Below are 13,462 nucleotides of genomic sequence, written 5' to 3'. Positions count from 1 at the left end.
CTCTGTTCCCATCTCTTCTTTGTCGCCTGGTTTTCTCTGTGTGGTTCTTGATTTCTGCTTTCTCTCATTGCTGTCTTCGATGAGGTGGTTTTGGGCCAACCCTTGGGATGGCCCCCATGCCCCAGTGCCCCAGCCCCATCATGTCTGTACAGTGTCTCTGTCATCGTCCCAGACACACAGACTTGTTTGCTCCCTGCATCAGATATTCAGCCCTGATCCCCACAGGGCCAGGGACCCCTGGATCGAGACGGCTGCTCAGACCACCCTTTCCTCTGTGCTTGGGCTTGAAACATGCCTGCAGCAAACAATTTTCTGGAGAGCCTCTGGTCTTTGGAAACCTTTTAATAATGCACACAAAAATTAATAAGTAACTTTGGAGTATCTTGTGATTTCCGCTTCCTTTTTGGGTCCCCTCAGCATCTCTCTCTCCCAGATGACGGAGGTTTTCACACCAGAGTGCTCTGGGGCTGTCATGAAGCCTTCCTTTTGCTCCACTGCAGTCTCTGTGATTGATGACTTCATCTTTCTTGTATTGCATTTCCTTAGATTTGGGGCTGGTGGTTCTCCAACGAGCAACGTTTTTCTTTGGTGGCTCCTTCTTCCTGCCAGCTGCCCTCAAATTGCCTGTAATCACGGGGATGAGTGATTACCAGAAATTATGAACTCTAGGCCCCTGTTCCAGACAGCTCTCCAACACAAGTTGTCCGGATTTGCAAGATCAAGAGATTGGGTCATGGTTCTTGGTAATACCCATCATGGACCAGTGCCTGTCGTCACATTGAGATGTTCAAAATGGGGGGCGGGGGGGGAGGGATGTACTGACTTCATGCCAGGGACTGGAGAGACCAAGAGATTATGAAACTCTGGTGCAATGGACTGGGTAAAGATAAGAAAAGACCAAGAAAGTTAAAAGCATCATTTGCTCACTGCCAAGGGATTGATGGTCCAGTGGCCAGAATTACATGGTTCGAGAATCCGAAGGAGGAAATGATCCTGGAGGGTCAGCAGAGCCACAGGAGGGATCCTGGAGAGGAGACAGAATTTCAGGAGCTGGATGGCCCCGACTTGGGGCTGGTGACGGGGAGACAGAGGTCACGGGGGTCATTACGGTTCGCTTGGATGTGAAGTTGGGATGCATATGGGGAAAGACTGGGTATGAAAAATGGGAATTGACATTTTTTCACAGGTCTTGCTGGGGGCTGCGTGTAATCGCGTGAGGCTTCCACATCCATGATCTTGTTGTTTTCCCACACTTGTAAAGTAGATCGTGTGTTCTTCTTGCAAGTGGGGAAACTGAGGCTCCAGGAAATTCATTGATGTGCTAAGGTGACACAGCCCAGGGTTGAAGCAAGATCTGGGACGTTTGCGTTTGCTTTTCTCCGGCTGGCTGGCTAGCGCTGAGGGCTCCCGTGGGACAGAGAGGGAAAGTAGCTTTGGGGAAGTCGCTTGAGCTGGACCGGGCAGGGAGGCGGGGGTCCTGAGTGCCATGCTGAGGAGTTTAGATTTGGCTCCTAAGGCAGGCGGGGGAGAAGCCCTTAGGCATTTCAGAGCAAAGGCAGGGCACAGGCAAAGATACAGAGCCGGAGGCAAGTGATTCCTGCTTACACCTTCAGGGTTTTTGCAGCAGCCCCGTCCTCCACGGCCTGCTGCCCAGAAATTTATAGAGAAAAAGACCATAGCCAGAACTGAAGGCTTTTCTGTAGATTTAACTTTAGGATCAAATTTTTTTTTTTTTTTTTGGTCCTTTTGCCATTTCTTGGGCTGCTCCCGTGGCATATGGAGGTTCCCAAGCTAGGGGGTCAAATCGGAGCTGTAGCCACTGGCCTACGCCAGAGCCACAGCGACGCCAGATCCGAGCCGTGTCTGCAACCTACACCACAGCTCATGGCAACGCCGGATCCTTAACCCACTGAGGAAGGCCAGGGATGGAACCCACAACCTCATGGTTCCTGGTCAGATTTGTTAACCACTGTGCCACAACGGGAACTCCTAGGATCAGATTTGTAAACAGACAAACAGTCTGCAGCTTATTTTTCCTTTTAAATGTTTTGCTCTTATTTTTACTTAATGGATTCTCTTTTCACTGAACATCGCTTTTATTTGTTGGGGCACCACTTCCTGTGACTGTCTTGACCCTTCTGGAATTCAGAGTTGATAGAGGAAAGAAGTGAGTGACCTGCCTCCTTGCATTGTCTCAGGATCTCACGGTCTTCTTAACTCTTAAGTTCTTCGGGAAACAGGGTCAGATAGGGATTTCTTTCATTCCTTTGGTCATTCACCCACCTCGAGTTCTTGGAATGTGGGGGGTGTTGTGCAGGATGCTGGGGGGGGGGAATGCAAGTGGAAGACTTGGCCCTTGGGGGCCTCTTTGGGGTCATCCCTGGTACCTCCCTCTTTGTCAGCTCCATACCCAGCCAGTTACAAGTGTCCCTTGGTTCTGCCTCCTTCATGGCCCTCTGGCTGTCCCTTCCGCTGCGCCCCCACTGCTGCTGCCCCTCATTGTTTGCTGGCTGGTGCAGGAGCCTCCCAACCCCTTTCCATCTCCCGTCCACTTAACGGTCTCCCCTCAAGCCCATCTGAACAGGGCTGCCAGAGGGCACAAACGAGTTTTGTCACAACCCTGTAGGGCGTCCTAGTATCTTGAGTGGTTTGTCTCCAAGTGTGGCTCTGAGCACCAACTTGAGAATAATCCAGCGTGTTTATTAGAAATGCGGATTTCTGAGCTTTAGCCCAGACTTCCCGAGAATTTCTGGTGGTGGTGCCTCGGAATCTGCAATTACCCATGCTCCCCGAGTGATGCTTTACACTGAAGTTTCAGAACCAAGATCAGACTCTGGAGCTGGGCCTATAAAATCTGCCTTTCATATATATATATATATATATTTTTTTTTTTGCTTTTCTTATGCTTGCGTTATGGAAGGCTTTAATATTATATCCTACGGTATAGCACAGGGAACTACATCTAATCTATTGTGATAGAACATGATGGAGGAGAATATGAGAAAAAGAATGTGCTTATATGTATGAGTGGGTCACACTGTGCTATACAGCAGAAGTTGGCACAACATTGTAAGTCAACTACACTTTAAAAACTACTCTGGGAGTTCCCATCGTGGCTCTGTGGTTAATGAATCCAACGAGTACCTGTGAGGACATGGGTTTGATCCCAGGCCTTGCTCACTGGGTTAAGGATCTGGCGTTGCCATGAGCTGTGGTGTAGGTCACAGACACGGCTCAGATCCTGCGTTGCTGTGGCTGTGGTGTAGGCTGGCAGCTACAGTTATGATTTGACCCCTAGCCTAGGAACTTCCATATGCTGCTGGTGGTGCCCTGAAAAGACAAAAGACAAAAAAAGTAAAAAATAAAAGTAAAAACCTACTATAGTCTAATGGATTTTAGTGTACAGTGTAACTGTCATGGGAGCCCACCCCCCATATATGTCATTAACATGTGACCCATCTTGTTTCATCTGCCGTCCCCCGCCCCCTCTCCCACCCCCACCCCCCCGCCCTGCTGGATTGTTTTAAAGCAAAATTCATGCAGCATATCATTGTATCTATAGATATTTCAAAATGTATCTCCGATACATAAGAACTCTCAAACACATACAAACATCCCCCCCGCAAACCATTATCCCTCGTAAAATCAAATTACATGATTCTTTACTAGCATCTAAAATCCAGCCTGTTTTAGAATTTATCTGATGGTCTATTAAAAAAAAAAATTAGCAATGTTTTTTTTGCACATTAGAATTCAAAGAATGTCCACAAATGACCGTGGCTGGTATACAGGGCTTTCCCCACTGTCCGAAAACAGAGCGTTGCTGTGAAAACTTTTGTAAGCAGCAGTGGTGTAAAGCTAAGAAGGCATTACCTGGCGGCTTGGTGCTGTGATGCCGAGTGTCATTCCCGGGAGGATGGTGGAGCCTCGCTTGCTGCTTGGGGTGCTCTCTGAAACAAACCAAATGCTGTTTTTGCCCTTTAAAAAAAAAAAAAAAATTGAACGTCTTCTTTGGATTTCTTTCCATTAGCGAAGCAGATACTAAAATAAGTCCTTTGTGTAAGGGAACTGTTGCAAAGTGAACTTAGGACACTTGTACCTCTTCCAATCTCTTCCATCTCTTTTTATTTAGTTATTTATTTTTGGTCTTTTTGCCTTTTCTAGGGCTGCTCCTGCGGCATATGGAGGTTCCCAGGCTAGGGGTCCAATCAGAGCTGTAGCTGCCGGCCTACACCACAGCCACAGCAATGCGGGATCCTTAACCCGCTGAGCAAGGCCAGGGATCGATCCTGCAACCTCATGGTTCCTAGTCGGATTCGTTAATCACTGAGCCGTAACGGGAACTCCCTCTTCCATCTCTTTTTAATGCTTTTTGGTCCGCCCCCCACCACCACCATTTAAAGGAAGCATCTTCCATTTTATCCTCTTCCCTCGTCGTTGTTCTGATTTTCCAGTCCTTCCGCCAAATCCCAGGGCTCTCTGTCCCCCCACCAGGCCACAGGCTCTACTGCCGACTTGGCCTTGGCCTTGCATAGGCCGTTCCCTCTGCCTGGAGTGCATCTCCTCGTTTCTCCTCTGGACGCTGCATTCTCACCGTGACAGACCCAGTTGAGCTGCACCCCTGACCACAGGAGGTTTTGTTCCCACTTTGCCCCTTATTTTTCAGTACTCATTTCGCAGTGCAGTGATCCCGTTAGTATCTCCCTTCACTCCCCACCCCAGGCTGAGACGGGCCAGGGACCGCCTGGAGTTCACTTCTGCATCCCTTGGGGCCAGCATGAGGCCTGGCATATGGTAAACCTTTTTTTTACATTTCAGAGTATTTTTGTCTAGTTCCTCTCTCTCTCTCTCTTTTTTTAATTGAAATATAGTCGACTTACAATATTGTGTTAGTTTCAGGTGTACAGCAGAGTGGTTCAGTTCTATATATATTTTCAGATTATTTTCCATTATAAGTTATTAAAGATTTTGAGCAGAGTTCCCTGTGCTATATAGTAAATCTTTGTTGCTTATCTATCTTTTCTTCTTCTTTTTTTTTGGGGGGGGGGTCTTTTGTCTTCTAGGGCCATACCTGTGGCATATGGAAGTTCCCAGGCTAGGGGTCTCATTGGAGCTGTAGCTGCTGGCCTACGCCAGAGCCACAGCAACACCAGATCCAAGCCATGCCTGCGACCTGCACCACAGCTCATGGCAACGAGCAGCTCCCCCAGACTCTTTTCCATAGTGGCTGCACCAGTTTGCATGCCTGGTGAATATTCTTGAGATGACCTTATGAGAGGATGGACAAGCTGAAAGTCACCAATTCAAGTCTTTTAAAATAAATTTAGATGCAGCTTTGCTGGAAGACTTATGTATTTAGTGTTAATAAGCTTTGTGTACCCTGTATGAAGAGCTTTCTCTAATTAAGAAGAACACTGCTTCCTAGTCTTTTTTTTTTCAGTCTCCTGTAAGACTGTGGTCTTGCCCAGATAACTGCCTTTCTGCCTTCAGTGGCCAAGAGCTGCCACCTTACCAGGAATTAACAAAAGGAAGAGAGTCATAGCACCAAATGCGGTGACCGAGGAGTGTTTTATAGTTGGTAGAGAAAGAGGTGGTTCAAGCCATACAGGAGAATTGACTGACCCTGCCCTACGCAATTGGCTGAATTGGAGTTCCCAATGTGGCTCATCAGGGTAAGGACCCAACGTGGTCTCTGTGAGGATGTGGGTTTGATCCCTGCTCTCGCTCAGTGGGTTAAGGATCTGGCGTTGCCACAAGCTGCGGCCTAAGCCAGGTGTTGTTGTGGCTGTGGCATAGGCCTGCAGCTGCAGCTCCGATTCTACCCCTGGCCTGGGAACTTCCATGTACCGCAGGTGTGGCCTTAAAAAAGAAAAAAAGAAAAAAAAAAAAAAAAGACATTGGATGACTTTTGTTAAAGTGAACTGGAGCACAGTGGGTTTTCTTTACCGCTGCTGTTCCTAAATTCTTTGATAGAGGTCTCTTCGCTGCAATCCTGGAAGGTGATGGTGGTTTAGAGAAGAATCTGAGGTCCAGACAGTGCAAGTCACTTGCTAGAAACTCGTATATCTGGGTGCAGAGTCCAGAACTGCTCCTCTTTCCACTGTATCATCTCCTTGCTTACCTCCTTCCTCAAGACTGATTAAACGGCACCTGAACTTGTGCCATTTACATGGGATTTATTTTCCTTTGTGTGTCTTGTTTTGAGTCACTGAACATTAAATCTTTTTTACAAGTGATTTATCATTTCTGTTTGTGACCTTTGAAAATAGGCTCAAACCTACCCTCACATTTTTGTTTCATAAATTACTCAGTATGTCTTTGAATTTTACTCTTTGAATAAGTCTGTGGACACTGTTGTGAGCTACCTGCTAATTAGTATCATAGCCGTCGATGAAATCCACGAAGATCTTGCCTGTGAGCATAGATCCTGTTTGTTGATACATATATTATGCACGGAATGCAGAATGCCCAGAAACTGTGACCAGTGGAATCAGAGGATTGTTGGAGGGTTTTTAACTTAAGTATCTGTCTTGATTAAACTCTTAACAGTCCTTATCTCTGGTTCTTTAACTTCCCGTAAAAGTCTTTCCTGGAGTTCTTTCTGTGGTGCCATGGGTTAAGGATCCAGTGTGGTCTCTGTGGTGGTTTGGGTTCAATCCCTGGCCCCAGCACCGTGGGTTAAAGATTCATTGTTGTTGCAGCTGTGACCTAGGTTGCGGTTGAGGCTCGGATTCAGTCCCTGGCCTGGGAACTTCCATATGCAGCAGGTGCAGCCAAAAAAATGTTTTGCCTTCATCCATAGAGACTAGTTTATATGGAGGGGGTTGTGCAGAGAAATACTCTTGCAAGCAATAAGGGAATGGTACTCCTCCTATATGGTTCCCGAGACTTTCTCATAACTCATTCATTCATTCAGCAAATGTTGATTTCGTGCTTCTAGGCAGGCTTTGCGTTAGGCATCAGGAAAACCGGGGTGACCCCTGTCCTGTGGGAGAGACGAGCATAAGAAGAAATACAAGCCCGTCGTGAGGTACGACATCCACACAGGTGCCGTGGGCGGGCAGGGGAGGGGCGATGGCATCTTGGTTTTTATATGGGGTGACGAACAGGGTATGTGTTGCACAAGAGAGGGTTATTAGAAAGCTTGGTTGGTACATGGCGCATTGAGGTAGCTGTCGCGGGTCTCTGGGTTCTGGTGCGGACGGGGTCCCTAGCCAGCTCTGTGACCAAGGCCAAGTGTCTGCATCTCCCTGAACCTGAGATTTCTCCATTCCGTTCAGTTATCCTCCCCTTGCGGTCCCACTGGGTTGGTTCAGTGTGTTTATTTAGTAATTCACCTGGGAGCCACATTGGCCTAGATCCGTGGTTCCCAAACCATCTGCCCGGGAGAACCCGTTATCCTCCCTGCGCCTTGCTGTTGTTAGACACACACGATGACCACCAGCTACAGGTTGTGACCTGTGGCAGATCCCCAGTGTCCTGGTGGTCTGCTGAGAACGAACATTCTGCCCGAGGCACAGGAGCAGGGTGGGGCAGCCCACACCACAGTGTCATGTGTCAGGGGATGGTTTCTGAAAGGCTGGAGCAAGTGTCGGGGAGAAGCCCTGCCCTGCCCTCCCCACGCTCGCTCTGCGGAAGACCCTTCCTGCGTGGGCACGGTGGGTGGCCCTGGGTTGTGTGTGACCTGCAAGCCTATTCTCAGGCCCACATTTGAACTGTTTGGAGTTGCGTGGATGGGAACTCACTGGCGGTGCTGGAGCTGCCCCCTGGCTCTGTCGTTCCTGCCAGCATCTCACAGCCACTCTTCTGAACACTCTGCCAGTGCTCCTGGGAGCCCAGGATTAGAGAGCAGGTAGCTCCAAGGATCCTCTTCACGTGGAAAGGCGGTCCTAGGTGTGTGCGTGGCGGGGCCGTGGGCACCTGGCCAGATCTCTGAGGCTGTGTGTGTCAGTGTGGGGCTGTTGGTTTCTTTCTCATTGTACATTTCTCCTGATTGCATTTCCTTTATCCAGAGGCGTTTCACGAACCCTCAGCGATGTCGGAGGTGATGGGGGGCACTTGTGACTGTCCCCATCTCTCCTCCCCAACTTCCTGCTCCGGACGAGTCACACCCTCGACTCTCCCTTCCCTTTGGCCCCTCTGTCACCATCACCGTGTCTCTCTTGCCTCACTGTGGCCACGCCTGCCGTCTGTGCAGGTGTGATTTCTTGCCAGATGGTTGTTTTCTTAGCAGTGGTTGAGTTTTATGAAATGTAATCTGGCCCTGTGTGAAATGTTTGCTGTGCACACTCTGAGCCATTTGTTTGCCCTGGTGTTGAGGTGTGCAGGTTTTGGGGGGGATGGGGCACCCATTCCTGGCTGTCACCTGGCTTGTGTCCTGCTCAGTCTCAGCCTGTTGGGAGTTGGCTGGGAAGGTTTTCAGATGATCTGTTCAGAAGTGGCGGCTTAGTCACACAGGGTCGTCGTTGGATTTCTCAGGGCGCCCTGGGTCTGCCTGCCTAAGCAAAGCATTGGTTAAATCGTGCGCCTCCGAGAGATGCGTCGAATCGCTAACCCTCAGTACAGGTGAATGTGATCTTCTTTGGAAATAGGGTCGTCACAGATACAGTCAAGGTAAGATTAGGACAGGTGGGCCTGGGGCGGGCCTTCATCCCATGTACCTGGAGCCCGCATGAGAAGAGGAGAGAGACACGCGGGGCGAATACCAAATTCCGCAAAGCTGGAGACAGAGGTCAGAGTGATGCGTCTCCAAGCCATGAAGCTCAAGGGCTGCCGGCAGCACCAGAGCCTTGGAAAGAGGCATGGACCATGTTTTCTCTCAGAACTTTCCAGACGGAACCAACCCTGCCGATACTTGAATTTTGGACGTCAGGCCAGAACTATAAGAGAATACGTTTCTGTTATTTTAAAGCCAACCCGGTTTGTGGCACCTTTTTACAGCAGTCCTAGGAAACTGATGGAGCAGCCCAAAGAAGTAGCGACGAGTTTCTGCCTACACTGACCACGTTCAGAGTCAAGCCTAACCAGAGGTACGGGGTGGGGGGCCGTGTCCTTTGACAGAGGAAGGAGCTGAGGCTGGAGAGGGGCTTGCAACCCCACAGTGGGGGCTGGGGATGGATTCGGATTCTGGGTCCACATCCCTAGAGCTTCGAGCTTCTCCCACCCCTAACATTGCCTGTTCGAGTACCTTCGAAACCTGACTTTCTTCACATTAAGGACCAAGGAGCCAAGTTGGGAGGCAGCTGGTTTGTTTTCCTCTTTAGTTTTGGATGGTGAACGAGGCCACCCTGGGTCTCGATGGCCAAGTGCGGAGAATTTATAGAATTCTGGGCCTATCTGCTCCACACACTCCCCGCAGAGGTCTTGGGACACACACGGATGGGCCTTTGTCTTCTGGGACCATTGCTTGTTGGTCACGCCCTTGAACTTCCTCTTCTCCATCAGTGATGGATTGAAATAAGCGCCCCTGTGCCCTGTGTTCTTCCTTCTTCCTCTTCCCTCCCTCTCTTCTCTCATTTTCTAGAAGGCTCTTATTGGAATTCCTCTTAGGTGGAGGTGGGATGGGGGCGTGGGTCAGGAGGAAGGCTTAGCTTTTTAACCTGACATATGAAAAGCTTAAAAGGCGTCATTCTGTGTTAGACTCATGGCCCTCCTCGAGCCCTCTTAAAACCCTTCTTCCTCTTCAGAAGGCACCCTCCTTTGAGCGGTGACTTTTCTGGTCCGCCTCTGCCTACCTTGGGTTTGAGGGGTTTGTGGGCTCAGTGCTCTCCCCACCCTCAGTGCTGAGCCCCCCCCTCCTGGGCTGTCTCCCGCACCCAGGCACCTGTCTCTGGGGCCTGCTCATGGGCTTCTATGCCCAAGGCAGGATCGCACAGGCACTGAACCCATAGTGGTCCTGGCCTCCTGGTGATCTTGAATTGGTGCAATTCGGTCCTACACCTGCCTGACATGTCTTACTTAGGGCCCGTTGAAACCTTGAACGTGGAAGAAGCAACTTTTGTTCGGAGTGATGTGTTCTTCAGCAGAACCTCCTTTTGACTGAAGCATGAAGTCACAAGACTCAGTTTGCACCACCAGAAAGGTTCTTGGTACAGGCACCGAGAGCCTGGCCCATCCCTTTAGAATTATTCATGTATTGGCTACTTTGTTCCCGATGACTCAGTGTTTGCATGACCTCAGTTTGACTAAGCATCTGAAGGCACTTTTGTGGAGCGTCTTCAATTTGCCCAGTGTAGCAACATTTTATTTCTGAGCGACAGCCGTGCCCTTGAACCCTGGGCTGCTTTGCGAGGAGGAGGGCCCTTGAGAGCTGAGGTCAGTCTGGGGCTGGCGAAGGGCGTTTGGGCTGCTTCGCCAGCCCTCCTTAATTGGCCCTGGGAGAACAAAATAAGAAAGTAAACAGCTCCCTGTGCAGATGCAAGACCTCCTCACCTCTGGATTGTGGTGGGCTCCATCCACGGGTAAGCTTAACAGCTGGAGAGAGAACTCTCTGGAGATACCACACCTGACACACTGTCTGCTGACGTACATCCATCCTGAAGCACTGAGCTGCTTTTCTTTCGCCAGTGACCTTTTTCCTGTGTGATAAGGGCAGGAACTCTTGAGAGGAATTGGACTCCACCTGCAAGGGTCTCCCCTCCCACATAGGCCCTCAGTGACAGCATTCCGCACAGCATCATCGCCAGGGAGCCGCAGGCACTTCGGAAAGGTTTCTGGAGATTTGGGTCATGCGAGTGGGTTCAGGGACTTGGGTGCTTCCTCGGGCCATTTTTCCGTAATACTTTGTATTTTATTTTGCTGGGCTTTCCCCCTTAGAAGGAAAAGCACATTCCATAATAAGAGTTCTCTAGCATCTAATACAGAATGATACTACCTGTCAGTTTGAAGAAAAAGCAAATTGTCTGCTCTGTGGGTTGGGATTTCCTCTTAAAAAAAAAAAAAAAGCAGCTTAGAGAAAATCCCTGAACATAGTCTCCTGATTGAAAAATATATTAGTGGATTTCATGGCTTTATCATTTTCTTAAAGTAACAATTGTCCTTACTTTAAAATAGATAATATATAGACATATATATATGGCTATTGCAACATAGTGCCGAGAACATTCCCAATACAGAATTTTTTTACAGTTTACAAAACTGAAAAAAAAAAAAAAAGTCTTCATTTCATAAAATCAAGCTGTTGGAAAGACCCTTCTTATTTCTTACCCATCCCTCTTTGGTGGTGTGCCGAAGGGCAGCCCTTCCCTCTGTGGCCAGGACCGGCCTGGGTCATTTCTGTGCGACATCCATGGTGGGCTTGCTAATATCATGCTTGGACACCTCCAGACCGCCCTTTGTACCCCGGACTTGGCTGTCTACACATCATCCACAAGCGAATGCTTCCAGCCGTCCCCCCGGGCCCGCCGGCCAACGCGTCATCAGTTTCAACAGCTTTCTCATCCTTGGCTCTGTAACAGTGTTTTGTGCACTCATTTGGATGGCTTGTGTACTTTGCCCTTGTTTTATAAAAGATGGAAATTAAAAATTAAAAAGCTTAATAAGAAGAACAATGAAGAGCAGCATTCTCCTCAACACATCCATTGAGAAAGAGCTGGAAATCGGGGGGCGTGAATCTCGGATCTTGATTGGGGGACCGTAGGTGTCCTCGGCCGGGAAGGGAACGGAGAAAATGAAGCGCACGTGTGAGTCTGAAAGGTTGCGTGTATTTAGGGATTTCACAATTGTTCTTTTCTTGCTTTTTGTTTTAAGTGCTCTGAGAAAGAAATGAGAAGGATCTTGCGTTTTTGCTGGTGAGGTGGATGGTCACAGAGGAGTTTTTGACTTTCTAGTAGTTGACATTCAAACCCATTTTCAGGAGAGCATCACTGATGGTTCAAAAAGAATTGCTCTGAAAACCCAGAGTTCCTGTACACGGTCCATCAGGCTGCAGCACTGCCCACTGGAACCTCCTGGGATGAGTGTTTTCCTTAGTAAGGAATGGCAAGCCGTCTTCAAGGTCAGCCCTCAAGGCATTTCCTGAGTCATCTTCATTCTCCTCCCCAGGTGCTTCAGATGTCCGGTTGCCTAGGGCTTTCTCTTTCTGCCTCACCTGACTTTGGCTTCTCCCATTTTTCCAGGATCCCTTGGTGTGGCTGCCAGCTGGCATCACAGAGCCATCTGGGGCGAGGGCTCTGCTGGCCTTGGTGAGCCAGCTGCCCTCAGCCATGTCCCCTGATGTCTGGAATCCATCCGTTTGACCACATCGTCCTCCTTCAAAGGCTGTGCTTTCGGCCTCTTGGGCATCTCATTTTTAATTTTGTGCTTCTCCCCCAACCTGACACCTTCTTGACCATCCGTTTCTAGCTTTCATGACACTTCTTCCTAGAGGTCCTCCTTCAGCCTTCACGCCCGGCTCCATCGGAACTTTTCCTCCAGGGAAGCCCTTTGCTGCAGGTGTATTTGTAACACTTGTTTGTTCCTCGCTCACTGTCTGTCTCCTTCTCCAGATGGAGGACAGTGCCTTACACAGGAGGCTCCGGAAGTCCTGCTGAATGAGTAACTGGCACCCCCATTTCTCCCCGTCCCTTTGGTGCTGAACCCGGCCCTCCTCTCCTCGGGTCTCTGGACCACACCTTGCTTGTGTCCCCTCCCCCTTCCTCCCTGAGTGGCAGGTGGAGCCTTTCCCATCTCCCTGCTCTGTCCCCTGTAATCTGAATACTATCACCCTTGTATCCTCTGCTCAGGTGTCTTCGTTGGTTGCTGTCACCAGAGATGTGGAAATAAGTTCCCATCTCCTTCCTGGCTTTCTAGGTCTTTCGGAGTCTTCACCCACTTAGCTATATTCATTTCATGTTGCTTCTCCACGTGTTCCCACCCCTGGTGGCAGGAGGACAGGTCCCTGCCTGCTCTGCGAAGCCCACCAGGCGTGGTCCTCTGCTCGTGCCTCTTGACCTGGACTTGCTCTTCCTTCTCCCTTTTGTGCACCCCAACCAGTCGCTTTCCTAGGAGCTCCGTTTAAAGCCCATCTCCTTAATGGAATCTACTCCTGACCTGATTACTCTCTCTCTCTGGCCCTTGGCACTTAGAGTCTGTCTATGCAGCCCATAATAAACTTTATAGCAAAGTCTGCCATCTAATGAAATAAGGAGCAGTGCAGATGATTTTAGGAGCTCGGGAGTCGGAATCAGAGAGACCTAGGTATGAATCTTTGTTTTGCCATTTGCCAGATGTGTGTCTGTTGGCAACTTAATTTACTGTTAATGAGCTTCCTGTCCTCATCTGTGATGTGAAAGAATGATGCCTTTCTCGCATGGTTGTTTAACTGATGGTACACCTTCTGAAACATACTAGGTATTCAGTAAATATGACACTGACGATGCGGTCTCCTGTGCTGCTGCGGGGGATTGAACTGTATCCCCCTACATTCACATCCCCAGTGTGACTCTCTTCAGACATGGAGCTTTTAGGAGGTCATTAAGGTTTA

General features: G+C 49.2%; 1 protein-coding gene across 30 annotated transcripts in view; it reads left to right on the top strand.

Annotated features, from left to right (window-relative positions):
- Positions 1 to 13,462, top strand: part of FOXN3 (forkhead box N3) — a 415,372-nt gene that overhangs the window by 189,170 nt on the left and 212,740 nt on the right. Inside the window, exon 4 of one of the 30 annotated variants that reach the window (XR_014809132.1) lies at positions 4,246 to 5,064. The gene's annotated coding sequence lies outside the window, so the exon portion shown is untranslated. 30 annotated transcript variants of the gene reach the window in all.

Source organism: Sus scrofa, chromosome 7, assembly GCF_054392235.1.
Source record: "Sus scrofa isolate SSC_HxYL_T2T_F1_AM1 chromosome 7, Sscrofa_HxYL_maternal_Yorkshire_Landrace_v2.0, whole genome shotgun sequence".
NCBI classification, from domain to species: Eukaryota; Metazoa; Chordata; class Mammalia; order Artiodactyla; family Suidae; genus Sus; species Sus scrofa.
This window is presented reverse-complemented; position numbering and strand designations above follow the sequence as displayed.